A 27,331-nucleotide genomic window follows, 5' to 3' on the forward strand; every position below is an offset into this window, starting at 1 on the left:
TGATCTAGAGCGTCTCACGGCAGATATACCTGAGACTACTATGGACGACATTCCTATCAGGCTTCAGCGCTTCGTAGTCGCGGTCCCTGGACCGTTTAGGAGATTTTTGCGTAAGGTAGCCCGCGCAGTGGTGTCGTACAGAGAGCACCACCAGTGATTGACTAGTCACTTTTGTAGTCACATGTGACATTTTGACTTTTTGTACTATCATTTTGCCGATCATAAGGGTTTTTAAACCTATGATCGAAGACGATGTATATATTTTTTGACACACTTCTATCTATATATATCACTATTACCGGCTTATCTTGTTTAACATATGTGATGAAATGTTTTTAAATTTACTTGCATGATTATCGTAAATGTCTGTCCAACATTCGAGAAGCAATTGCATCTGCTAATGTATTCAAAGACCTTGGAATATGTTGATATTCAATGTAATCAAATTCACGTTCCAAGAGACGCACTCTCAAAAACAACCTTAATAACACAGGATTTCTAATGGCATAAACTCTATTAAGCTGTAATACAACAAGTTCAGAATCTAACCTCACTATCAAACGTCGAATTCCAAATGAAATAGATTCGGATAATAATTCAACCACTGCACTGTATTCTGCAATGTTATTCGTTGTTTGACCGAGGCTTACCCATGCATAGAAACTAACTCGTCAGAGGGCGAATAGATAACCCAAGCTGCGGAAGAGATATTCTGTGTACTACGACAAGCACCATCAGCAAATCCAATGTATGTTTGGAGAGGCGTCGACATCTACAATATCAAGAGTAAAACCAAGATAAGCCAGAATAATGACGAAAAACCACACTTGCTAAGCTAAGCACACTGACTAAACTAACACACTTGCTAGCTAGAAAGAAAATCTAACCTATCTAAAAATTTCTCCATACCCATCATTTTAAGCATAATACCTCTTTAGGTAAAGTCCATTTCTGGGTTTACCCAAAGAGTCCCCATCAAAATCAACTAACTCATAAGCCCCTTTTGCTAGCTTTCGCTTTACAATGTAGGGCCCATGCCACATGGGAACGAATTTTTCCGGCACCTAGCTTATCGTTAGCTTGATCATATAATAGTACTAGGTCTCCTTCCGAAAAACTTCGAGGGGTTACATTTTTATCGTACTGAGCTTTCATTCGTTTCGCGTGAGTCTCGATAGCTAAAGTAGCGTCACGTCGAGTCTCATCTAATTTAGCCAAGTATAATAACCGTTTCTCCTCTTCGGAAGTAGCTGGAAGTAATTCGACAGCCATTTGAAGTGATGGGATTTCGCATTCAATAGGTAACACAGCTTCTAAGCCATAAACTAGCTGGAAAGGGGTGAAACCTGTTGAATTTTTCACTGAAGTTCGATATGCCCATAGCGCCGAAAATAACATGTTATGCCAATTCGTTCGATGGATACCAATGATCGATCGTCGAATCATGATGACTAGAACTTTGTTGATTGACTCAACCAAACCGTTGGCTTGCGGATAATAAGGAGTAGAGCTATCGTGGCGCAAACCAAGCTGGCTTGTAAGCTCAGTCATCATGACGTTTCGAAAATGGCTCCCATGGTCAGTAATGATTGCTTGTGGGACACCAAACCTAGTTATGATATGATTGAATACGAAAACTGCAGCTGTCTTGCCGCTTGCGTCGAATGTAGGCATCGCCTCGGCCCATTTTGTAAAATAATCAACCGCGAGGATGATATACGCATGCCCCCCGGCCGAGTGAGGGTTACAAGTAATAAAGTCAATGCCCCATTTGGCGAATGGACCAGCGGCAATTATAGGGTGGAGAGGAGCAGGTGGTGAGCGCGCATCTTTCGATCAAACACTTGACAGTTGTGGCATGTTCTGACAGCAAGGATACAATCTTTAAACATAGACGGCCAGAAATAGCCAGCGCGCAACACCTTCTGAGCTGTGGCATACCCAGACATATGACCGCCACATGCTCCAGAGTGACAATCATTCAAAACTCTCTCAGCCTCTTCGTGAGTTAAACAACGTCGAAAAACTAAGTCTGCCCCCCGGCGATAAAGTGTATCTCCAATAATTCTGTATTGCTGGGATCGAAACCGAATTTTTCGACGGTCTTCCTTGGAAGCTTCAGGCCGAAAGGTTTGGGTTTGGAGATAGATGATTATATCCCCATACCACGGATCTAAAGTGCTAATAAGAAACAAAGATTCGTCCACAATGGACTCCTCTGCCACAGTCTCTGTGTCAGCACTCGGGAAATCACACATCAATTCCGCCAAAAACTAAAGATTTCTTAGACTTGGACTTCTCGAACTCCAAGTCGAACTCTTGCAGGATAACAATCCATTTAGAGTACTTGCCCCCTAGCAGTTGTTTTGTCAAAATATAAATCATAGGGTTGCAATCCGAAATAACTGTAGTCTTGCGGAGAAGAATGTAGTGACGAAAACGCTGGACAGCTTGAACGGCTGCCAGGGCCAATTTCTCCACATGCGAATATTTTAACTCAGTGGGATTTAAGGTTCTACTAAGATAATATATCACATGCTCTGCTTTGAATTCATCTTCTTGAACTAACACCATTCCAATGGTGGAATGCGAAGCTGCGAGGTATAAGAAGTAGTCCTGGTTGTAGTTGGGAGGATGCAATAACGGTGCATGGGTCAACGCGTGTTTTAGTGCATCAAAAGATTGTTGGGCAATCTCGTCCCAAAAGAATTGTGCGTTCTGTTTCAACAACCGTGTAAAACCTTTAGTGACCTCGGCGTAGTTTGGGATGAATCGGCGTAAAAAGTTCGCTTTCCCTTGCAAACTTTGGAGTTGGCGCAAACTCGAAGGAGGAGGCAATTTGATGATAGCCTCGACTTTCGAGGGATCGACGCGAATGCCGGCTTTTGAAACAACAAATCCCAGCAATCGACCTGTTTCTATACAGAAAACACACTTGTGGGGATTCAACCGAATTCGATAATGCCTACACCTCATAAAGATTGCTCGTAGGTGGACAAGGTGATCAGCTCGTTGTAAAGAATGAGCAGGCAAATCATCGAGATAGGGTTGCACAATGTGCTTGATGTCATGAAATGCATAAGACATCGCCCGTTGAAAAGTAGCCCGGCATTCTTAAGCCCAAAAGGTAATTTGCAATAAGCAAATGTCCCCCATGGACAAATGAATGCCGTTTTTGGTTGATCGGCAGGTAGAATATTGATTTGATTATAGCCTGAGAAACCATCCATGAAGGAAAACATCTCACTTCCGGCACAATCATCAATAATTTGATCGATATAAGGCGTAGGATAGTTGTCTTTTGGACAAGCTCGATTGATATCCCTATAGTCGATACAGATTCTTATTGTTCCTTGTTTTTTATTGACGGGAACAATATTCGATACCCAATCCGTTAACGGGATCGGATAAATGAAACCTGCTTTCAACAGCTTTTCGACTTCTGCTTTAATCGCAGCCGCTTTTCGAGGGTGAATCTGACGCAACCGTTGCCGAATGGGTTTAGCATCCGGGTAGGTTTTGATTTCATGAACAACAATGGCAGGATCAATTCCCGGCATTTCCTCGTAAGACCAGGCAAACACGTCGCGGAATTCTTGGAATAGGGCCTTGTAAGTTTGGATTTCTTCTTCAGTACATGCGGCACCTATATGAATGTTCTCCTTGATTCCGGGCTTCACTGAAATATCAATGGGAATAGTACGAGAAATATTCCCTAAATTCAGCTCTGAATCAGAATGTTTCGTTGGATCCTGAGCGTCTTTGACATATTCAGCGGTAAAGATAGATGAAAAATCATTTTCAAATGCATCATCCTTAGGTAAAAACGAAGATCTGTGATGGAGATCTTCCCATGGTAGATCATCTACACTTAGGATTTCGCGAAGTTGTTCGTCAGATGACACTTCTTCGGGAAACGTTATCCGTTCTAAGGGTGAGGTGAAAAGTGACTCTTCACTGACCACATTCATTTGGTCGGTTGAATGAAAGTCGGTAAAAGACATAAGAGCTTCATAAGCAATCTCATACGGACTCAACGGCATAACATCACCGAGTGAGTCTAGCTCAGAGTCAGAGGGAACATACCAAGGATCATCATAAATAATGTTTTCTGACGTGATCATATGAATTGTTGCGAACGAAGGGTCTGCATTGAGTGGAGGGAGAGGAAAAGTTCCCAGTAAACCGGAATCCTTAACTAAACCTACACCAATGTCCCTATAAGGGATTGTCGTTTTACCAACATGCTGGATAGTTTCTAAAGAGGTTGGGTCGGATGAAAAGTATGTCAGCTGATCAATAGTCACGATCTTACCGTTATGTGGAAACTTAATGACTCTGAAGACCGATGAAACGACCGCTGTCATAGCATATGACCAACTTCGACCCAAAAGAAGGTTGTAGTCTAGAGGGGCATCAACCACTTCCACATCCAGACTAACGGTTTTACCTTCGACCCCTATAGGCAATTCTTGTAGAATACCAAACGGACGGAACCCACGGCCATCAAAGGCCTTAAGGATGGTGGGGGATTGGTTCAACGAAGGAGAACCAAGCGATCTCCAACATTGAATCGACATAATACACGTAGAAGCTCCCTCATCAATCACAGTCCGATGAATAGGCCTGTTTTTGACTATCACTGGAATTTGGAAAGCCATTTGATGGGGGAGACGCGGTGTACTACTTTCTAGATCAAAGATCATTAGGTTCGGGTCCTGAACATCGACAGCTCCAATAGCCGACAAAAGCAATTTTCGTTGCGCTGGACATGATTGCAGCACTTCGAGTGCCGACATTGCTGAAGGTGAAACAGCTAAGTCTTCAACAATGTTGTAATTCTGGGCTGCTCTCGCATGTGGATTGAAAGCAGACCTTCGAAGTACACCCTTGGCGGGCGGCTTAATCACTAAGTCTGGGTTAGGTTTTTCGATCTGTAGTGGATCGGAACCAGGAGCTGAGGTTGATGGGTTAGAGTGAGAAGATTCTGCTTCTTTACCATCAACAGGAGCCTTACTACCATAATCTTGCGATCGAGTCGCAATCCTGACATGAGACATCATCAAAATGGGTTCTTCACTGGCATTCGAAGAAGAACCTATCATCTTATTCTCCTGCTCTGGAAATGGATTTTTTAACACAGCAGGAGTGGGAGAACCTTTGACTATTTTCACTACCTCGGCCCGATGAGGGCAGTCTCTCGTAAAATGATCTTCTTCACAAATAAGACAAGGATATCGAGGTTTGCGCTTTTCGTCATTGGTTTCCGACTTTTCCGTTTTCTCCTTTGGAGCCTTGTCTGCTTTAGCCTTCTTCTTTCCTTTCTTCTTTCCACCGTTTTTGGATTTGGCCGTAGATGACTCTACAGCGTGAATGTCGGCGGTAAGTTCAGGAGGAGAAGACTCTCCTGTCGGAGAATCAGGCAAAGTGATAATTGGAGTATTGGAGGTCTTGGAAGACTTCTTCTTACTCTTCGTAGTCACGATACCGATCATACCATCAGCGGCATGAGATCCCGAAGGAGCAGCAGCGATTTGGTTTGACTTTGGAAGATCCGGAATTTTCTCGTGTAACGTACCCGACTGAGTGTAAACTAAGTCAAGGTATTGTGCCTGAGCAATGACTTGCTCCTCAGTAACTACTCCGGCCTTAGCTACATCTTCAGTAATTCTTGGTAATAATGATTTGACAAACCATTCAGCTAAGATTTGGTCCGGGATAAAAACTTTCACTAATCTTCTTCGACGTCTCCACTCATGGATGTGATCAGAAATGTACGTGGATGTCGATTGTTTTAGCGAAGTTAATAATTCTGTACCATTATCGTATCTGACTGGTAACTGAAAATGAGTTAAGAACGAGGTAGCTAACTGGCTAAAGTTGTAAAAAGAGGCCCGTGGTAACTCAATGTACCACTTGGCTGCGAGACCAATGAGTGTACGCTGGAAAAGACGTAAGCGGATGGAATCATCTGAGATGGAATTTGATGCACACCAGAGGTGGTAAGTCATCACGTGATTAGACGGATCCTCTCCAGACTTACCTTCGAACTTGGGTATATCGCTGGGCAACTTATTTGGCATTGGCGGCCAGAACGGAAGATATTGAATTGGATCGTTCGTTAGGCGCGTCAAGTCGGGTAAATCTAAAGTCGCAATAAATGGTAACTGCCGGTTAGGATCTCTAAAACTCTGAGTCACAATACCAGCCCCAGGAGGAGGATATCCAGGATAACTAGGAACAGGAGTCGCATTGGGGATATTATATCCTCCTGGAAAACCAGGATTAACCGGACCGTACTGGGGTTGCTGAGGTGGTTGATAAGTGTACCCAGGATACGGTTGATACTGGTAAACCGGTTGTTGGGCAGCTTGCCCAGGTTGATACTGTCCCTGGTACGGAGGTTGAACAAATTGAGGTTGAGTAGTAACAACCGTACTTGTACCAGGTTGGCCTGCAGGCATCTGGACTGTGGTTTGAACCGTGGGTCCAGACAACGGTACAGATGTCTGAGGAGTGGTTACAGGGACAGTAGAAACCGGAGCTGCCGATACTCCAGAAGTAAGCATGGTAGATGAAGCGGTAGTTGCTGCAGCCGTGTGAGGTGGAGTACTAGGTGCAATTGGCGGCTGAGTAACTACAGAAGTTACAGGGGTCTGAACACTTGACTGGACAGGTTGCGGTTGCTGGGGTGGACCAGGAACTGCAGGTTGTCCTGCTTGAGGTACCGACTGTATACTTGGTTGCGACATCTGTTGACCCTGTGACGGATCCCATGTTAACATTCCAGGGTATTGACTCGTAACAGGTTGAGGATACTGAGATCCATAGCCGTATTGAGGATAGGGTTGATAACTGTAAGGTGCAGTCCCATATGATTGCCCTTGAGGTGGTTGATAACCTTGACCAGGGTATTGACCCGTAGGTTGATAACCTTGAGGTAAATACGAATACTGGGGTTGACCTTGACCTTGAGGTTGGTATCCTTGAGGTTGATACCCTTGGGGTTGATACCCTTGGGTTGCCATCCTTGAGGTTGCCATCCTTGAGGTTGATACTGATACTGAGGTTGACTTTGGGGTACATATTGAGGCTGGGGTTGATACCCTTGGGGTTGATACCCTTGAGGTTGCCCCCCAGTCACGAATGAAGTACCTTGAGGTTGCCCCCCAGGCATTAACGAAGGTTGCCCCCCAGGCGGTAATTGGCCACCTTGAGGTTGGTTAATGGGAGTTGAACCTGACATCATATAAACTTCACCTATACTCAATGGTACATTACCACTGTTTCCAACTAATAACCCATGATCAATGGGTTGAGGAGATGCTCCCGCAAAGGTACCAGAAAGTGATTGATACCCAGTAGGAACAGAAGGACCGCCATGTAAAAATGATTCAGGACTTTGTGAAAACACAGATGACTGACCAGACATATTTACAGGAGAATGAATTCCTCTAGGTGGAACCGGAGTACGAGGTGTAGAAAAACCTACTGAGTTGTCTAAAAAATTGGTTAATGCAAGGTACCAAGATTCACTTCTAGGAGGACTGTAAAAGATGGATTCACGCTCCCTTAGATCAAGGGTAATTAGATCTTCAGAATCAGAAACGCCTATTTCTTCCTCTGGAACAAGTTCTTCTATAGCAATTAATCCAACAGGAAGATTTTCGGTGATAATTCTTTCTATTCTTGGTGAATCAGGAACACTAGGAGTTGGAGTAACAGGTTCTGAAATTTCAGGTTCTTCGCCTGTTTCACTGGCAGATGAAAAACTACCAGCAAGCTCGGAAACTGTAACAGCTTCGGGATTGTAACCTGTTTCTAACTTTGGTAATCTGGATGGACTACCAAGGAAGATTCTCCTTCTTCAGGTGATCCTACTCTACTGCCACTAGGAGGAGTTACAAGGACCTTTAACCCTTCTAAATTACCTGGGTCGTCTCGAGGAGGGGATCCCTAAGTCTACGGGATCTTCTCAACAATTCGGCCACAGAAACAACTTCAGGAGACTGGCCCGCAAGTCGACGGGACTTCTCGGTAATTCCGCCACAATTAAAGATTTTAACTACAACACACGAAAACAAAGTAAAAAATTTCAAATCAAACCACCTAAAGTCTTCTAAAGAACCAATCAAATTTGAAGCACACGCCTAAATAATCTAGAGCGTCAAACCACACACAAACAGTAGTCTTCCGGACCAAAAGCGCTAGTTGGTGATTAGGCCCAACCTCGCAGGATTCAGTACAGAAATAGTGGGTGGAACAGTTACCCCGGCAACCTGCTTAATGAATAGACTGGACCAAGTTCCTCCACTTTAACCGTCTCGAAGTGAAGCGAACCCCCCAGAAAATCCAAGTGAGTATAACCGACGTCTGCTCCAGGTACAGTGGGACCTTCCCTCCACCGTCACCTTGGGTAGAATCCTAGATATTATGGCCACTAAGGTTACCAATCACAACAATTACACCTGGGGGAACAGTCTAAACTCCGACAGCACGCAAGGGCAGAGTAGCAAGCTCCAATCCCCTTACCGGCTCCTTGACAACAATCCAAGGTTTACCGATAAGTGACCCCTGGCTCCTCGACAATGGTTAATCCGAGGTTTACCGTTTGTAATACGTACTGCCTGGCGTCGTTCCCAACGAGGGAGGAATGATCCCCTCACTGGTTCGGACACGAGCTCGTGCTTCTCCTTTAAGAGGAGCTTTCCCAGAATGTAACTGAAACAATTGGATTTGTTCTACTCAAGATAGACTATCTGTTTGGTTTTGTAGTCTTGGAGAGTTAAGTACTCACCTACTCCAAGACCCTAGCCTAAGCTATGTTGGTGCTTCAGAGCCCTAGAAAAATAAAGATTACTAGATTGATTTTAATTTAAGCGTTACTTTTAAGGTTGTTTCTTAAGTCAAAAGGTGATGGAAGTGAAACCAGTGGTGTGTTGACTCGACTCGAAACCACTACAAAATGCACCTAGAATGATTTATCCACTACTTTACTTTTTCGATGAATTGCTTAACTAAAAAGTTGAGAGAATGCAATCTTTATAAAAGCAACTTCTTAATTGAAGACAATCAAAGAAACAATTCGTTTGTCTTTTCCAAGCATAAAAACATAACTTCTCTTTACATGCACGAAAAAACTCTTTTCTTCTTTTGAAAACAAAAAGCTACTTGAAACAAGACTTTTTAAGAAGATGTTTTTGTATTTTTCTTTTAATAAAGCAAGTAAATCTAATATAACCAAAAATCAATCTTAACAACTCTTAAAATCTATGAAAATGCACTCATAAGCAAACTAAAGGCAAATTTACTCTAAGCAATCTTAACGAGGCCAAAACTAACAATGATTATTTCTAAGGTGTTTTACTTGATCACAATCAAATCAAGGACTAGCTTATTGCAGAATCAAAAACTAGCCAAAACAAAACTCTAATCTTTTTGTTCTTTTTGTAAAATGGAAATCAATACTTTATAAACAAGTAATTCGAAATTTGACCCAAAACAACTCAAATGGCAAGTTGCTCACAAAAGGAGACTTTACGACAGGCCCGACTTCTAAGAAGGTTGACTAACCAGAGAGATCTAAGGCTGGACAACTTTCTACTATCAAAGTCACTACAAAGCCTTTCCAAAAATCAAACCCTAGGTCTAAACTTCGTTGAAAACCACTAAAACACTCAAAGCTCACAAAACAAGTTTCAGGTGAAAATTCTTGACAGGGTACTAAAGGATCTGGGCAGAAAACACTAAGGAAAAACAAAATCTAAAAGCAATTTAAAGCAAAAATGGAATTTTCTTAAGTTTTACAGGAAGACGCAGGCAACCCGTTGTCACAGGTGCGGCCCCGCTCTGTGCAGACGGCAACAGCGCGTCCAAAGACGCACTGTGCAGTACTAAGAGGGTGCGTCCTTCTGGAAAATGAGAAGAAAACCAAATCTAACTAAATCTAAAGCTAAGCCACCCAAATACTAATTCTCACAGTCAAAAACCAGAAAATAAAAATGATTTTCTCAAAGCAAAGTTCATATAAAGGAAAAGACTCTCTCATTAATGGATTCCCCAGTGGAGTCGCCAATTTGTCACACGGAATCTGTCAAGGGTGCGGACACGACTGACCTTCCTAGAAGTCTAAGACATTCTAATGACAAACAAGACAAAATGGAGTGATCTTTCTCTAAATACACCTTTTACAACATGAAAACTACAAGTGTTTAGGCTTACCTTATTCCAAAACGCTGTTGTTGAAGTCCGTTCTTGACGATCCGGATGAGCTCCTCCTTCAAGTCAATTCCTGCAACCACAAACAATCAAACAATTACCAAGCACTTGCATTTCATATAATAAAACATATATTCAACATGCAGACCAAGGAACACATGAAATAACTCATTAACACAAGCTATTGAGAAAAATAAACCAGTTTGTATTAATAACGAAACAAAGAAACTCTTACAACCTGGCCTTGGTGTTGTGCAAGTTCCTCCCAGGGTCCATCAAGGGTTTTTCCTCTACTTTGACAAAGCTCACCTCTCCCAAGTAGAATCAAGTGAAGACAATCTCTCCTCACAAAGGCTCTAATGGAAGACCTAAATCCTGCAGCATTTACCCAAAGAAAATGTATAGCTCCAACCTCTTCTCCTTCTGGCTCAATGCCTTTATTTATAGTGCTGTAAAGAGGTTATTCAGGTCCACTATCAATGGGATCATCCCCCTCTATGGGTGGGATAGCTCCCTTATTGATGGGATAAGTTCCCCTTAATAGAGATACATGAACCAACTGGAGGCGCATCCATTTCATCAAACCGACCTCTAGAATGTTCTAGAAGTAACCACAAGTAACTTTTTCAAGATAAAACTCGCGCATTTTGCCTTTTACAGAGGGACGCACCTGTCCCTTAACATACAGAGCGTCCATGGACGCAGATTTTGTGAACATGGTCAGCGTCCCCGCAGGTAAGGCTAGAGAGAACCTGCGACCCCAGAGATAAACATAGTTTTTACAAGACTTTCTCTCTTCTTTGAGTTTGAGATGGATAACAGAGGCATGAGACTTGCCTAAGAGGGTAGCATGACTGTTGATTTGAGCCATACTAACTGTAAGTAGTCAAGGTGACATTTTTTAGTGTAACAATGACCATGTTCAGCAGATGGAGGAACTCAATGCAATGAGGACCATTGCTTCCTAAGGGGGTGGAATGATTCAGGTGGATGTTGGTGGCCACCCACCTATCCCATTTGGACCCCCACAACTATCTCTTTCAATTTTTCAGTTTTCGTAATTGTAGCACAATTTACTATTTTTAGCAGTTTTTCGGATCTTGAACTTCCGGAGCCGTTTTGAGGCCCTAAACGACGTTTTTTGGGAAAACTGGGAGCAACATGGGTCTATGGACTAATGTTGCTCTCCCCAAAGTTGTAGTTCTCGGATAGATCTTTCTAACGAGATATTGTACGCGTCAAATGAAGATCGGGTGCCAAAGTTATGACCTCGGGAAGTTGATGTACCAACTTACCTAAAACGAGGCGCACAATTTGGTTTTTCATCTTCTAGGGTTAGGTTTTGGGATGTTAAGGGTTTTTCATTATTTCTCAACAATAAATAGGCCTTCGAGCCTCATTGTAACATGATTCAAAGGCATGTAGCCGCCACATCTCTTCTCAGAGATAAGCTAACATCGCCCTAGCTGGTTTATTTCCATTTCTGTTTGTAAGCATATTTTAGTATTTTATATTAATGAAATGGAGTATTCTTTCCATTGCATATTTGTGTTTATGGTTATCTCTGTAATTTGTTGTGTTCTTGTTTAAATCAGAATAGTGGTATCAGAGCGGTTTGGTTTTTCTTTGTTTTTCTTTGCATGTCCCCAATGAGGTCAAAATATAAGGAGTTAGGTCTTGAACTGGTCAAAACCTTACAAGACCAACATCGCAAATCTCGACGGTCTTCGATGGCGGATGAGAGGAAAGATGAGGTGGCAGGAGATCCTATGAAAATCTTGCTCAAAGAAGCCCTTGAGCGACAAAGGAACACGATGATGGACAATTTTGCCCAGATCTTTCAGCGGCTACCCAGAGGCGACGCATCGGCTTCCAGCAGCTACTCTGGAAATTCCACACCCTTTAAGGTACAAGTTAATTTTGAAATCCCCATCTTCGAGGGTCAGATAGTTGCAGATGCCGTAGATAAATAGTTAAATCTGCTAGAAGGATATTTTTCTCTTCGTGAATTTTCGAGTCAGGAAAAGATTGTTTTCGCTCTTCTCAAAGCAGCCCCCCAAGTCAAGGACTAGTGGGAAACCTACTGTGAGGAGAAGGATGAAAGCACGGGCTCACTATTTTCAGCCGCACCCACTCAGAATTCATTCCGAGATGCCATCAAGGAGCAGTACTACCTTGTCAAAAGCTACGAGGACTAATACATAAAGTGGACAACACTGCAGTAGGAAAGGGACCAAGATGTGCCGGAGTTCATAAACGTTTTTCATACCCTTCGCACACAGTTGGGTATCAAGGATTCTGAGCTGCATTTGGTACTCAAATATTATGACAGCCTACACAGGTACATCTAGGAAGAGATGAATTTCCTAAACATCTCCTCGCTTGGCACAACATACCGATACGTTTTCAAAATCGAGCAGAAGTTCAAACAGAAGAAGCGAGACTTTGGATCTACAAATCTGAAGACCAAAGGACAAAGCCAAGATGGGGTGACCCATGACAACCCGTCGAAGCCACAAGAAAAGAACAACACCACGAAGACAAGGAAGGACAGAGGAAAGTGGTGTGAGTTCCATAAGAGCCCCACTCATAGCACAAGTGAGTGTCGGACCATGCAGTCACTGGTGGCCGAGTTGAAGGCTTCAGAATCAGATCATGTTCCGACACAGAGTTAGAACCCGACAAGGGGAATGGCAAAGGGAAGCAGATCATTGATGCGGAGCCTAGCGTCACTGTTTCAACTACCAAGATCTAGAAGAATGAGCCCAAAGATCCAGAGGAGGGGGAGCATCTTTTCCACTCACAAATGTGGGTGAAGGGTTTGCTGCTGCAATTCATTGTTGATAATGGGAGCCAAAAGAACCTCATTTCAGCAGAGGTCGTGAAGCGACTGGGCCTATCGACTACACCAAACACGCAGCTGTATAGTATCGGGTGGCTTCACCAAGGATGAGATCTTCAAGTTCACCAGCAGTGCTGCATTACTTACAGGATCAAACCCTTCACAGACGAGGTATTGTGTGATGTTACACCTCTAGATGTTTGTGATGTACTATTAGGCCAGCCATACTTGTGGAGGCGACATGCTGTGTATGAGTCAAGGCCTCATGCGGTCATGATTTCTTTGTGTAATTCATTATACAGGAACCGGAGGTAGCCCCACCTACTGCCACCTCTTTGATGACTTCCAAGAAAGGTAGCAAGCTCATCTCCAAGACTAGGAAATTCATTTTCTGTCTGGTTCACTCCCAAAGTAAGGGGAAGATTGTCACCACACCCATGACCCATGCGAAGGGTTCCTCCGCGTAGCAGCAACAAAAAAGGGATATGATCTTGATAGAACACATGAACAACTTCTCCTCACCCAAAGGTGTACCACACAAGCTTCAGGTGGGCAACAAATTCTGGTTGCATCTGTAGAAAGAATGCCTTACACGAGCCCATCAGAAGCTTTGACCACACCAACATGGTTCTTACACCATTACCAAGGCTGTGGGAAATAATGCTTTGAGAACATCATTCCTCCATCACTTCGCCTACACCAAGTGCTCAATGTATACTGACCTTGACCATGCTTCCCACCATTACTGGACACATCCGAGATTGCAGAATAGCTCACCAAGGACCAAGTTCAGCAGATGGAGGAACTCAACGCAATGGGGATCATTGCTTCCTAAGGGGGGAGGAATGATCCAGGTGGATGTTGGTGGCTACCCACCTATCCCACTTGGACCCCCACAACTGTCTCTTTCAGTTTCCATAATTGTAGCACAATTTACTATTTTTAGTAGTTTTTCGGGTCCTAAACTTCCGGAGTCGTTTTGAGGCCCTAAACGATGTTTTTTGGGAAACCTAGGAGAAACATGGGTTAGTGGATCGGTGTTGCTTGTCCCAAAGTTTTAGTTATAGGATAGATCTTTCTAATGAAATATTGTACACGTCAAACAAAGATCGAGTGCCAAAGTTACGACCTCGGGAAGTTGATGTACCAACTTACCCAAAACGGGGCCCACAATTTGGTGTTTCATCTTCTAGGGTTAGGTTTTGGGATGTTAAGGGTTTTCCATTGTTTCTCAACAATAAATAGGCCTTCAAGAATCATTGTAACATAGTTCAGAGGCATGTAGCCACCACATCTCTTCTCAGAGATAAGCTACCATCACCCTAGCTGGTTTATTTCCGTTTCTGTTTGTAAGCATATTTTAGTATTTTACATTAATGAAATGAAGTATTATTTCTGCTGCATATCTGTGTTTATGGTTATCTCTGTAATTTTTTGTATTCCTGTTTAAATCCGGATCAGTGGTATCAGAGCGGTTTTCTTTTTCTCTATTTTTCTTTTCATGTCCCCAACGAGGTTAGGATATAAGGAGTCAGGGCTTGAACTGGTCAAACCTTTGCAAGACCAGCGTCACAAATCCTGACGACCTCCCATGGCGTATGAGAAGAAAGATGAGGGGGCAAGAGATCCTATTAAAATCTTGCTCGAAGAAGACCTCGAGCGACAAAGGAACGCAAGGATGGACAATTTTGCCCAGATCCTTTAGCAGCTACCCAGAGGCAACGCATCGGCTTCCGGCAACTACTTTGGAAATGCCACACCCTTTAAGGTACAAGTTAATTTTGAAATCCCCATGTTTGAGGGGAAGATAGACGTAGATGCCATAGATAAATGGTTAAATCTTCTAGAAGGGTATTTTTCTGTTCATGAATTTTCGAGTCAGGAAAGGATTGTTTTCGCTCTTCTCAAAGCAGCCCCCCACGTCAAGTATTGGTGGGAAACCTACTACGAGAAGAAGGATGAAAGCACGGGCTCACTATTTTCAGTCGCACCCACTTGGAATTCATTCCGGGATGCTATCAAGGAGTAGTACTACCCTGTCAAAAGCTATGAGGACAAATACATAAAGTGGACCACGCTGCGGCAGGAAAGGGACCAAGATGTGCCAGAGTTCACAAACATTTTTCATACCCTTTGCACACAGTTGGGTATCAAGGATTCTGAGCTGCATTTGGTACTCAAATACCACGACATCCTACACAAGTACATCCAGGAAGAGATGGAGTTCCAGAACATCTCCTCGCTCGGCACGATGTATCGATTCACTGTTAAAATCGAGCAAAAGTTCAAACAGAAGAAGTGAGACTTTGGATCTGAAAATCTGAAGACCAAAGGAAAAAGCCAAGGCGGGGTGACCCAAGACAACCCGTCGAAGCCGCAATAAAAGAACAACACCACGAAGTTGAAGAAGGACACATGAAAGTAGTGTGAGTTCCATAAGAGCCCCACTCACAGCACAAGTGAGTGTCGGACCAAGCAGTTGTTGGTGTTCGAGTTGAGGGCTTCAGAATCAGATTAATGTTCTGACCCTGAGTAAGAACCCAACAAGGGGAATGGAAAACGGAAGCAGATCATTAATGTAGAGCCCAGTGTCACTGTTTCCACCGCCAAGATCTAGAAGAATGAGCCTGAAGATCCAGAGGGGGGGGCATCTTTTCCACTCATAGATGTGGGTGAAGGGTTCACCGCTACAATTCATTGTTGACAGTGGGAGCCAAAAGAACCTCATTTCAGTAGAGGTCATGAAGCGGTTGGGCCTATCGACTACACCACACCCACAACCGTACAATATTGGGTGGCTTCACCAAGGATGAGATCTCCGAGTTCGCTAGCAGTGCTACCTTCCTTACAACATCAAACTCTTCACAGACGAGGTATTATGTGATGTTACACCTCTGGATGTTTGTGATGTACTATTAGGCCAGCCATACTTGTGGAGGTGACATGCTGTGTATGAGTCAAGGATTTGTGCTGTAATTTTTTCTTTGTGTAATTCATTATACAGGATACCGGAGGTAGTCCTAGCTATTTCCACCTCTTTGATCACTTCCAAGAAAGGCAACAAGCTCATCTCCTAGACTAGGAAATTCATTTTTTGTCTGGTTCGCTCCCAAAGTAAGGGGAAGATCGTCACCACATGCATGACCCCCGTGAAGGGTCCTCCACGCAACTGCAACAAAAAAGGGATACGGTCATGACAGAACACAGGAAAAAATTCTCCTCACCCACAGGGGTACCACACAAGCTTCAGGTGGGCAACAAATTCTAGTTGCATCTGTAGAAAGAACGCCCTACAAGACCCCATCAGAAGTTTCGACCACGCCAACATGGTCCTTACACCTTAACCAAGGTTGTGGGAAATAATGCTTTGGAGCACAAAACTCCTCCATTCCTTCTCCTGCACCAAGTGTTCAATGTGTACCTCCCTCGACCCTGCTTCCCACCATTACTGGACACATTCGAGATTGCAGAACAACTCACTAGGGACCAAGTTCAGCAGATGGAGGAACTCAACACAATGGGGACCATTGCTTCTTAAGAGGGGAGGAATGATCCAGGTGGAATTTTGTGGCCACCCACCTATCCCACTTGGACCCCCACAATTGTCTCTTTCAGTTTTTCAGTTTTCGTAATTGTAGCACAATTTACTATTTTTTACAGTTTTTCGGGTCCTCAATTTCTGGAGCCGTTTTGAGGCCCTAAACGACGTTTTTTTTGGGAAAATTGGGAGCAACATGGGTCCTTCAACTAATGTTCATTTTCCCAAAGTTGTAGTTCTCATATAGATCTTTCTAACGAGATATTGTACGCGTCAAACGAAGATCAGGTGCCAAAGTTACCACCCCGGGAAGTTGATGTACCAACTTACCCAAAATGGGGCCCACAGTTTGGCGTTTCATCTTCTAGGGTTAGGTTTTGGGATGTTAAGGGTTTTCCATTGTTCTCAACAATAAATAGGCCTTCGAGCCTCATTTTAACAAAGTTCAGAGGCATGTAGCCACCACATCTCTTCTCAGAGATAAGCTACCATCACCCTAGCTGGTTTATTTCCGTTTCTGTTTGTAAGCATATTTCAGTATTTTACCTTAATGAAATGAAGTATAATTTCCATTGCATATCTGTGTTTATGGTTATCTCTATAATTTTTATGTTCTTGTTTAAATCTGGATCAGTGGTATGAGAGCGGTTTGCTTTTTCGATGTTTTTCTTTGCATGTCCCCAACGAGGTTGATACAAGGAGTTAGGGCTTGAACTGGTCGAACCTTTGCAAGACTAGCCTCACAAATTCTAATGGCCTCCCATGGCGGATGAGAGGAAAGATGAGGGGGTAGGAGATCCTATCAAAATCTTTCTCTAAGAAGTCCTCAAGCAACAAAGGAACGCGATGATGGACAATTTTGCCCAGATCCTTTAGCGATTACCTAGAGGCGACACATCGGCTTCCAGCAGCTACTCCAGAAACGCCACATCCTTTAGGTACAAGTTAACTTTGAAATCTCCATATTCGAGAGTCAGATAGACGTAGAGGTCGTAGATAAATGGTTAAATCTGCTAGAAGGGTATTTTTCTATTCATGAATTTTCGAGTCGGGAAAAGATTGTTTTTGCTCTTCTCAAAGCAGCACCCCACGTCAAGGACTAGTGGGAAACCTATTACGAGTAGAAGGATGAAAGCACAGGCTCACTATTTTCAGCCACACCCACTTGGAATTCATTCCAAGATGCTATCAAGGATCAGTACTACCCTGTCAAAAGCTACGAGGAAAAATACATAAAGTGGACAATGTTGCAGCAGGAAAGGGACGAAGATGTGCCAGAGTTAACAAAAAATTATCATACTCTTCGCACACAGTTGGGTATCAAGGATTTTGAGCTGCATTTGGTACTCAAATACCATGGCTGCCTACACAGGTACATCTAAGAAGATATGGAGATCCTGAACATCTCCTCACTCGTCACGGCGTATCGATACGGTGTCAAAATCGAGTAGAAGTTCAAACAGAAGAAGTGAGACTTTGGAACTGCAAATTTGAAGACCAAAGGACAAAGCCAAGTTGGGGTGACCCAAGGCAACCTGTCGAAGCCAAAATAAGAGAACAACACCACGAATTTGAAGAAAGACACACGAAAGTGGTGTGAGTCCCATCAGAGCCTGTTTCACAGCACAAGTGAGTGTTGGACCAAGCAGTCGCTGTTGGCCGAGTTGAAGGCTTCAAAATCAGATTCATGTTCCAACTCTGAGTCAGAACCCAACAAGGGGAATGGCAAAGGGAAGCAGATCATTGATTTGTAGACTAGCGTCACTGTTGGCACCACCAAGATCCAGAAGAATGAGCCTAAAGATCCAGAGGAGGGGGAGCGTCTTTTCCACTCATAGATGTGGGTGAAGGGTTTGCTGCTACAATTCATTATTGACAGTGGGAGCCAAAAGAACCTCATTTCAGTAGAGGTCGTGAAGCAGTTGGGCCTATTGACTACACCACACCCACATCTGTACAGTATCGGGTGGCTTCACCAAAGACAATATCTCCAAGTTCGCCAGCAGTGCCACCTTCCTTAGAGCATCAAACCCTTCACAAATGAGGTATTGTGTGATGTTACATCTCTGGATGTTTGTGATGTACTATTAGGCTAGCCATACTTGTGGAAGCGACATGCTGTGCATGAGTCAAGGCCTTGTGCTGTCATTATTTCTTTGTGTGATTAATTATACAGGATACTGGAGGTAGCCCCACCTACTGCCACCTCTTTGATCATTGCCAAGAAAGGAAGCAAGATCATCTCCTTGACTAGGAAATTCATTTTCTATCTGGTTCGCTCCCAAAGTAAGGGGAAGATCGTCACCGCATCCATGACCTGCACGAAGGGTTCCTCCTCAGAGCAACAATGGCAAAGGGATGCGGTCATGACAGAACATAGGAACAACTTCTCATCACCTATAGGGGTACCACACAAGCTTCAGGTGGGCAACAAAGTTTGGTTGCATCTACATAAAGAACACCTTACAAGAGCCCATCAGAAGCTACTCCCACGCCAACATGGTCCTTACACCATTACCAAGGCCGTGGGAAATAATTCTTTGGAGCACAGGATTCCTCCATTCCTTCACCTGCACCAAGTTTTCAATGTGTATCACTCTCGATCATGCTTCCCACCATTACTGGACACATCGGAGACTGCAGAACAGTTCAACAGATGGAGGAACTCAACACAATGGGGACCATTTCTTCATAATGGGGTAGGAATGATCTAGGTGGATGTTGGTGGCCACCCACCTATCCCACTAGGACCCCCACAACTGTCTCTTTCAGTTTTTCAGTTTCTGTAATTGTAGCATAATTTACTATTTTTAGTCGTTTTTCGGGTTGTGAACTTCTGGAGCCGTTTTTAGGCCCTAAACAACATTTTTTGGGGAAAACTGGGAGCAATATGGGTTCACAAACCAATGTTGATATCCCCAAATTTGTAATTCTTGGATAGATCTTTCTAATGAGATATTGTACGCGTCAAACGAAGATCGGGTGCCAAAGTTACGACCCTGGGAAGTTGATGTACCAACTTACCCAAAACAGGGCCCACAATTTGGCGTTTCATCTTCTAGGGTTAGGTTTTGGGATGTTAAGGGTTTTCCATTGTTTCTCAACAATAAATAGGCCTTCGAGCCTCATTGTAACACAGTTCAGAGGCATGTAGCCGCCACATCTCTTCTCATAGATAAGCTACCATCGCCCTAGCTGGTTTATTTCCGTTTCTGTTTGTAAGCATATTTAAGTATTTTACATTAATGAAACGAAGCATTATTTCCGTTGCATATCTGTGTTTATGGTTATCTCTATATTTTTTTGCGTTCTTGTTTAAATTTGGATTAGTGGTATCAAAGCGGTCTGATTTTTCTTTGTTTTTCTTTGCATGTCCCCAACGAGGTTGGGATATAATGAGTTAGGGCTTGAACTGGTTGAACCTTTACAAGACTAACCTCGCAATTCCTGATGACCTCCCATGGCGGATGAGAAGAAAGACAATGGGGCAGGAGATCCTATCAAAATCTTGCTCGAAGAAGCCCTTGAGTGACAAAGGAACGTGTTGATGGTCAGTTTTGCCCAGATCCTTTAGCGGCTACCTAGAGGTGACTAATTGGCTTCCAAAAGCTACTCTGGAAACACCAGACCCTTTAAGGTACAAGTTAATTTTGAAATCCCCATATTCGAGGGTCACATAGACGAAGATGCTGTAGATAAATGGTTAAATCTCCTAGAAGGGTATTTTTTTGTTCATGAATTTTCAAGTTGGGAAAAGATTGTTTTCGCTCTTCTCAAAGTAGCCCCCCACGTCAAGGACTAGTGGAAACCTATTGCGAGCAGAAAGATGAAAGCATAGGCTCACTATTTTCAGCCATACCCACTTGGAATTCATTTCGGGATGCCATCAAGGAGTAGTACTACCCTGTAAAAATATACGAGGACAAATACATAAAGTGGACCACATTGCGGCAGAAAAGGGACCAAACATCTCCTCGCTCGGTATGACGTACCGATACATTGTCAAAATCAAGCAGAAGTTCAAACAGAAGAAGCAAGACTTTGGATCTGCAAATCTGAAGACCAAAGGACAAAGCCAAGGCGATGTGACCGAAGACATCCCATTGAAGCCACAAGAAAAGAACAACACCACGAAGTCGTAGAAGGACACAGTAAAGTGGTGTGAGTTCCATAAGAGCCCCACTCACAGCACAAGTGAGTGTTAAACCAAGCAGTCGCTAGTGGCCGAATTGAAGGCTTCAGAATCAGAGTCATGTTCTGACCTTGAGTTAGAACCCGACAAGGGGAATGGCAAAGGGAAGCAGATCATTGATGCGGAGCCCAATGTCACTGTTGCCACCGCCAAGTTCCAGAAGAATGAGCCTGAAGATCCAGAGGAGGGGAGAGTCTTTTCCACTCATAGATGTGGGTGAAGGGTTCGCCGCTGCAATTCATTGTTGACAGTGGGAGCCAAAAGAACCTCATTTCAGCAGAGGTTGTGAAGCGGTTGGGCCTATCGAATACACCACACCCGCAGCTATACAGTGTCGGGTGGCTTCACCAAAGACGAGATCTCCGAGTTTGGCAGTAGTGCCACCTTCCTTACAGCATCAAACCCTTCACAGACGAGGTATTGTGTGATGTTACACCTCTAGATGTTTGTGATGTACTATTAGGCCAGCCATACTTGTGGAGGCGACATGTTGTGTATGAGTCATGGCCTCGTGCTGTCATTATTTATTTGTGTAATTCTTTATACAGAATACCTAAGGTAGCCCCACCTACCGCCACCTATTTTATCACTGCCGAGAAAGGCAGCAAGCTCATCTCCCAGACTAGGAAATTCATTTTCTGTCTAATTTGCTCCCAAAGTAAGGGGAAGATCATCACCACATCCATGACCCCCGCGAAGGGTTCCTCCACGCAGCAGCAGCAAAGGGATACGATCATCACAGAACACAGGAACAACTTCTCCTCACCCACAGGGGTACCACACAAGCTTCAGGTGGGCAACAAAGTCTGGTTGCATCTACAGAAAGAACACCTTACAAGAGCCCATGAGAAGCTCCAACCACGCCGACATGGTCCTTACACCATTACCAAGGTTGTGGGAAATAATTCTTTGAAGCACAACATTCCTCTATCCCTTCTCCTGAACCAAGTGTTCAATGTATACCACCCTCGACCATGCTTCCCACCATTACTGGATACATCCGAGATTGCAGAACAGCTCACCAGGGACCAAGTTCAGCAAATGGAGGAACTCAATGCAATGGGGACCATTACTTCCTAAGGGGGGAGGAATGATCCAGGTGGATGTTTGTGGCCACTCAGCTATCCCACTTGGACCCCCACAACTATCTCTTTCAGTTTTTCGGTTTCCGTAATTGTAGAAAAAATTACTATTTTTAGTAGTTTTTTGGGTCCTGAACTTCCGGGGCTGTTTTAAGGCCCTAAACGACATTTTTTGGGAAACCTGGGAGAAACATGGGGTCATGGACCTTCCTCTTTCCAAAATTTTATTTCTCGGATAGATCCTTTTAACGATATATTTTACATGTCAAATGAAGATCGGGTGCCAAAGTTACGACCCCAAGAAGTTGATGTACCAACTTACCCAAAACGGGGCCCACAATTTGGCGTTTCATCTTCAAGGGTTAGGTTTTGGGATGTTAAGGGTTTTCCATTGTTTCTCAACAATAAATAGGCCTTCAAGCCTCATTGTAACATAGTTCAGAGGCATGTAGTTGCCACATCTCTTCTCAAAGATAAGCTATCATCGCCCTAGCTGGTTTATTTCCATTTCTATTTGTAAGCATATTTCAATATTTTACATTAATGAAATGAATTATTATTTCCATTGCATATATGCGTTTATGGTTATCTATGTAATTTTTTGCGTTCCTGTTTAAATCTGGATCAGTGGTATCAGAGCGATCTTCTTTTTCTTTTTTTTTCTTTGCATGTCCCCAACGAGGTCGGGATATAAGGAGTTAGGGCTTGAACTGGTCGAACCTTTGTAATACCAGCCTCGCAAATCATGACAGCCTCCCATGGCGGATGAGAAGAAAGAAGAGGAGGTAGGAGATGCTATCAAAATCTTGGTCAAAGAATCCCTTGAGCGACAAAGGAACGCAATGATGGACAGTGTTTCCCAGATCCTTCAGCGACTACCCAGAGGCGACGCATTGACTTCCAGCAGCTATTCTAGAAATGCTACACCCTTTAAGGTACAATTTAATTTTGAAATCCCCATCTTTGAGGGTCAGATAAACATAGATTCTATAGATAAATGGTTAAATATTCTAGAAGGGTATTTTTCTATTCATGAATTTTCAAGTCGGGAAAAGATTGTTTTCACTCTTCTCAAAGCAACCCCCCACGTCAAGGACTGGTGGGAAACCTACTGCAAGCAAAAGGATGAAAGCACGAGCTCACTATTTTCAGCCGTACCCACTTGGAATTCATTCTGGGATGCCATCAAGGAGTAGTACTACCCTGTCAAAAGCTACGAGCACAAATACATAAATTGGACCATGCTGCGACAGGAAAGGGACCAAGATGTGCCGGAGTTCACAAACATTTTTCATACCCTTCGCACACAGTTGGGTATCAAGGATTCTAAGCTGCATTTGGTACTCAAATACCGTGGCTGCCTACATAAGTACATCCAAGAAGAGATGGAGTTCCTGAACATCTCCTCTCTCGGCACGACGTACCAATATGCTGTGTAACTCGACCAGAATTCAAAATAGAAGAAGCGAGACTTTGGATCTACAAATCTGAAGACCAAAGGACAAAGCCAAGGCGGGGTGACCCAAGACAACCCGTCGAAGCCACAAGAAAAGAACAACACTACGAAGTCGAAGAATGACACAACAAAGTGGTGTGAGTTCCATAAGGGCCCCACTCACAACACAAGTAAGTGTCAGACCAAGCAGTCGCTGGTGGCAGAGTTGAAGGCTTCAGAATCAGATTCATGTTCTGACCCTGAATCAGAACTCGATAAGGGAATGGAAAAGGGAAGCAGATCATTGATGCGGAGCCCAGCGTCACTGTTGCCACCGCCAAGATCTAGAAGAGTGAGCCCGAAGATCCAGAGGAGGGGGAGCGGCTTTTCCACTCACAGATGTGGGTGAAAGGTTTGCCGTTGCAATTCATTGTTGACAGTGGGAGCCAAAAGAAACTCAATTCAGCAGAGGTCGTGAAGCGGTTTGGCCTACCGAATACACCACACCCACATCTGTATAGTAGCGGGTGGCTTCACGAAGGACGAGATATCTGAGTTCACCAGCAGTGTCGCCTTCCTTACAACATCAATCCCTTCACAGATTAGGTATTGTGTGATGTTACACCTCTGGATGTTTGTGATGTACTATTAGGACAACCATACTTGTGGAGGTGATGTGCTATGTATGATTCAAGGCCTCATGCTGTTATTATTTCTTTGTGTAATTCATTATACAGGATACTGGGGGTAGCCCCACCTTCTGCCACCTCTTTAATCACTGCCAAGAAAGGCACAAGCTCATCTCCCAAACTACAAAATTCATTTTCTGTCTGGTTCGCTCCCAAAGTATGGGGAAGATCGTCACCACATCCATGACCCCCGCGAAGGGTTCCTCCACGCAGCAGCAACAACAAAGGGATACGGTCATGAAAGAACACATGAACAACTTCTCCTCACCCACAAGTGTACCACACAAGCTTCAGGTGGGCAACAAATTCTGGTTGCATCTACAGAAAGAATGCCTTACAAGAGGCCATTAGAAGCTCCGTCCATGCCAACATGGTCCTTAAACCATTACCAAGGCTGTGGGAAATAATTCTTTGGAGCACAACATTCCTCCATTCCTTCGCCCGCACCAACTGTTCAATGTGCACCACCCTCAACCATGCTTCCCACCATTATTGGATAGATCCGAGATTGCAGAACAACTCACCAGGGACCAAGTTCAGTAGATGGAGGAACTCAATGCAATGGGGACCATTGCTTCCTAAGGGGGGAGGAATGATCTAGGTGGATGTTGGTGGCCACCCACCTATCCCACTTGGACCCCCACAACTGTCTCTTTCAATTTTTCAATTTCCGTAATTGTAGCACAATTTACTATTTTAGCAGTTTTTCGGGTCCTAAACTTTCGGAGCCATTTTGAGGCCCTAAACGATGTTTTTTCGGAAACGTAGGAGAAACATGGGTTTGTGGACTGATGTTGCTCATCCCAAAGTTTTAGTTCTAGGATAGATCTTTCTAATGAAATATTGTACACGTCAAATGAAGATCGGGTGCCAAAGTTACGACCCCGGGAAGTTGATGTACCAACTTACCCAAAACGGGGCCCACAATTTGGCGTTTCATCTTCTAGGGTTAGGTTTTGGGATATTAAGGGTTTTCCATTGTTTCTCAACAATAAATAGGGCCTTCGAGCCTCATTGTAACACAGTTCAGAGGCATGTAGCCGCCACATCTCTTCTCAGAGGTAAGCTACCATCGCCCTAGTTGGTTTATTTCCATTTATGTTTGTAAGCATATTTCAGTATTTTACATTAATGAAATGAATTATTATTTCCGTTGCATATTTGTGTTTATGGTTATCTTTATAATTTGTTGCATTCATATTTAAATCCGGATCATATGCGCAATCATGTGATGATTATTCTCACAATTTTAGCTTATTCAATCTATTTACATAGAGCTTGTCATGACTATACATGAAGGTGGTCCAATGTTGACAGATCAAGTTTGGGATGCACTTGTCAAGGCTTTCACAAGTCAAATGAAACCTACATTCACAACATCATGTTTTGTAAAAGAGATACTTGTCTTGGGTTATCAAAATCTTTTGTCCATGGTAGAGAATCTGATTGAGAGAATTTTGCGAGACATCAATATTAAGGGTGTCCTTCCAGCTATCAAGACAGAAGGGAAAAATCAAATTCTAGCTACTATAGAATCTTTCCAAATATCTTATTCAACATATTTTTTGAGCAACCTTTCAGATCTTGTCAATAATTTGTTCCAATGTCCAGTCAAGGGAGTATCCCATCACAAGAGCAAATCTCAAGGTTTATTTCTTGCATTCAAGAAGAAATTGAAGCAGTTAAATTGGACAAACATCTAACACTCCTTGTTTTATGTGAGATCGGTAAAGTCTTACAGTTGCTAGTAGAAAAATATGACTATCAGGTACCACATTTTTTTCCCATGTTTAGTTTGTGGTTTGTTACATTAAACTTAAGTTCATTTTTAGATATACATAAAATTTTCCTTTGTAATGTTTCTTGGATGCACATTTATCATTTCACCCTTTTGGGTTCACTTCTTTTAATTGATATGTTTTGTTTTGGGGGTCTGTTCTTGTATTCCAAATTTCTGTGTAATTCTATAATTTGCAATTGTTCATATCATGTAACAAATAAATAGACATTGTTACTGGACTCCACCCTCAAGCCCACAAACTGGAACTTTGGCATCTAGGATTGAGTTGATGTTTACATGGGACCAACCCACTGAATGAATTGTGGTTCAGTATCTTGGGACTGCTCTGCTGCATTTATTCTGCATAAAAATTCATTATAAATTTAGCTCTATAAGAAAGGACACAAAATAACTACCATAATGAAATTCCTAAAATGTTAAAACCAGAATCCCCCCCTGTATTGTAAAAAACCCCCACTTGTTGACCAAAGGTGGTTATTACGTGATACAACTCTCACGGTGTGGTTACAAGAATGGGGTGCTACAATACATTTTTTTTGTCATTTTAAAGTTTCCTTATGTCATGCCAGATGGCACCCATGTGGCCTACCATCACAATATGTATATTCCCATAACCAGAACTCTGAGACTGGCAGACACTCCTCTCAACATAGTGGAACACAATGATTATAGTCTTCTACATGGCCCACACCAAGTATGTAATGTGTTTTTCTACACGCTCGTAGCTCGATATCAATACTGATATTCAGGCATACGAGCATACATGAGGAAAACTTCCAATATGGTCATTATTGCTCCAATCATTTGTCCCCACTTTTCTCAACTTTGTCCAATTTCCCAGAGCTAGCTTGCTTGAATTGTAGTTTTGGAAAATCTCCAATAGACTTCTGTAGCCTTAACACCTAGAGGGATGACCTTCTTGGACCCTACAAAGCATAGCTATTTCCAAGTTGCACCTTGGAGTACAAGGTATGTATCCTGGCCCATTAGAAGATATAACTCAAGAAGGGTTTTAGGCCATCCCAACTCCCTTGGCTTTCAAACCATGCCAAGTACACCTCAAGCCCTTCAGTAGTTGATCACAAGATTCCAGAAGAAGGAAAACCAATCACTATCTTCACGAGATCTTATTATCACATTTCTCTCCTTTTAGGATCTAAAGGGATAATATGCTTGTCCATAGACTCCATATTATCTAGGAAGGAAGCTTCAGTGGGACTGTGTTCACGTCTAATTGCACATCTCTCGGCTACTTTGTGACCTATCAACTAAGAATACAAAGTTGCACATGTACCCGTACACACATGCTTATATCCGTCTCTATAAAAAATTTAGACTTGAGAGCAGAAAATGTCATTAAATAAGTGGTTGGGTAAGTCAGGTAAGTCCTCCTCTAGCCTATCAATTCTCCTTACATGCTTCATAGTTCATGTCATGAGCACATAATCATCACATACTAGAAACAACGTATGTAGAAGAAATTCTTAGCAGATGTTGGTATACACTTGGACTTAGACGTCTCACTTGGGTTCAT

The 27,331-nt window shown here is 43.1% G+C and overlaps 1 pseudogene; it reads left to right on the top strand.

Annotated features, from left to right (window-relative positions):
* Positions 1-26,055, top strand: part of LOC149168276 (conserved oligomeric Golgi complex subunit 5-like) — a 69,573-nt pseudogene extending 43,518 nt beyond the window's left edge.
* Positions 26,056-27,331: the final 1,276 nt, after the last annotated feature.

The sequence above is a fragment of the Pinus tabuliformis genome, chromosome 4_2, assembly GCF_031772625.1.
Source record: "Pinus tabuliformis cultivar Carrire ecotype Pingquan chromosome 4_2, CPIR1, whole genome shotgun sequence".
Lineage (NCBI taxonomy): Eukaryota > Viridiplantae > Streptophyta > Pinopsida > Pinales > Pinaceae > Pinus > Pinus tabuliformis.